Source organism: Mastomys coucha, unplaced genomic scaffold (genome assembly GCF_008632895.1).
Source record: "Mastomys coucha isolate ucsf_1 unplaced genomic scaffold, UCSF_Mcou_1 pScaffold4, whole genome shotgun sequence".
Taxonomy (NCBI): domain Eukaryota; kingdom Metazoa; phylum Chordata; class Mammalia; order Rodentia; family Muridae; genus Mastomys; species Mastomys coucha.
The window spans coordinates 2,914,675-2,917,131 of record NW_022196910.1 but is presented as its reverse complement, the minus strand read 5'-3'; positions in this window follow the sequence as shown (position 1 = coordinate 2,917,131).

The window sequence follows — 2,457 nt, the reverse complement described above, 5'->3', positions numbered from 1 at the left end:
AGGCAGAAACTGCCCACTGGGGCTCCAGAGCTCAAGGCCAATGGAACCCTAGTGGCCACTCGACTGAGTAGATGATAACTAGGACAGCTTGGCAAGTCGGTATATGATATTAAGGAATTTTCAAAATACAGGTATATAGGATTAATGACATATTTCCATTCTGAAAACGAATATCCATGTCTTCTTTCTATTTGGTACCCCATCATTGGAACTGATTCCCCAGTTAGTTCATGAAAGCCAGTATCTGTTCCCATGAAGGTACCAATATTCAGGACTGATTCTAATATAGGTACATGAAATCCAGAACTTCCTCCCATGTGTGGGAACTTCTTCCCACAAGGCATAAAGTACTTCTTATGCATTAAATCTTTACATGCGGATAAAGTAATTACAGGTTATCTTCCTATGCAGGTACATTGTATACATAAATATTTCCATTGTATGGATGTGATATCAAGTACACCTACCCATGTGACTCCATGATATGCAGGACTGCTCCCATGTGGTAACATCAATACCAGGACACTGTCCTGTGCGTGTGCAGGTGACTTATATGCCAGAAGTCTTTCCATGCTGGTACATGATATCCAAGATTTCTTCCAATGCAATTATATGGTAGGTAGGACTATATCCTATATGGGTGTGACATTTCTGGGGTTGCTTTCCATGAGGATTCATGCTATACATGACTTCGTCCCATGAAGGTACATAAAATGTTGGACTTCTTAAGATGTGGGAACATGGCATGCAGTACTTTATCCCATGCATGTACACATATCTAGGATGGACTCCTATATGAGCACTTGATAACTAAGACTTCTTCCCATATATGTACTTAATATCAAGGACTTCTACACATGAGAGTACATGATGTCCAAGTCTGTTTTGCTGACTGTATGGTATTCATGTATCCTACTCATTTGTGGTAGCAATATTATATCATGCACTCTTTACCATGCATGCACCAATATTGAGGAATGATTCTCACACAAGAACATGATATATAAAATCACTTCCTATGTGAGTGTATAGTTCTGAGGACAGCTTCCCTTATGAGTCCAACATATTCAGGGATGGTTCTTATGAAGGTACATGATATCCAGGACTGTTTTCAATGCTGATATATGGCATGTAGATCTTTGTGCCATGCAGCTGTGCAACATCCTGGACTTCTGCCCATACATATACACTATAAGCTGCCAGAGGCATGCCCTGGTGAAGACTGGGTCCCACAGAGGAGGTAAGGAGTTAGAGAGGAAGAAGTGAGTAGGCATGGGGGTTTGGAGGAATCTTGCAGTCTGACTGACTTGCAGTTGGTTGCTTCTTTAATTATAGAGAACGCAGTAGGCAAGGATAGATTCATGTTCCAAAACATAGACCATATCATTTTTGTCACCAGACACGTGTTTTACCTTCCTTTTGGTCATGTTTAGTCATCATTCATAAACTGTGACAAAACAGTTATCTTTTACAATCATTCATTCTCATTAACCCCAGAACTAACTTTGAGGATACTGTGGTTTCCAGGGCACTAGACAGAATGAAAATATCCAAGACAGCCTGGTCATATTGTCAGATCCAAAGCAGTGCATCATTAACTTCTGATATCAGAGGCTAATTGTCATTAGGCCCAAGAAAAATTTCAAGCCAAAGCTGATGCAATTATTATTCAATTTCTGACATAATACAATGTCTATACTTCAGATATTTGCAGAATTTATTCATACATACAAGCTTACTAAGACACAGGACAAGCCCTGTTAAGTCAGGGTCTAAACTCCTGAGCACATGTCAGCTTTGATCTACCTTTCTTTGTGGTGGGCCCCACACAAATAAAGCATCCTAACTTCTCGGATTGAGCAAACTGGAAGCATCCTTCCCTGGAATCACCTCATATTGTTTGAGTTCTCTGTTCACCCCATATTGTTTCTGAGTTCTCTGTTCACAATGAAAATAAATGCATGAGTTATTTCACCAAGAATCATCTGATGCATCCATGTTACTGAGCTGTAATACTGTTGGAGACAGTTTTCTCACGAAGCTTTCCTTGTGGGATCTTGGCCCCGCCCAGCAGTCTGGGTTAGAGATTTCCCTGCAGCTGCTTGGCTTGCCACTGAGGATGCCTTTGGCTATTAATTGCACACCATATCCTGCCACTCACTTAGTAGCTCTGACTCTGGTCCTGGGGATAAATTATAGTGTGTAAAATACTCACAGGGTGTACTGGCTAGTTTGTGTGTCAACTTGACACAGGCTGGAGTTTTCACAGAAGGGAGCTTCAGTTGGGGAAGTGCCTCCATGAGCTCCAGCTGTGGGGCATTTTCTCAATTGCCCCTTGTGGGTGGTGCCATCCCTGGGCCGGAGGTCTTGGGTTCTATAAGAGAGCAGACTGAGCAAGCCAAGAGAAGCAAGCCAGTAAAGAACATCCCTCCATGGCCTCTGCATCAGCTCCTGCTT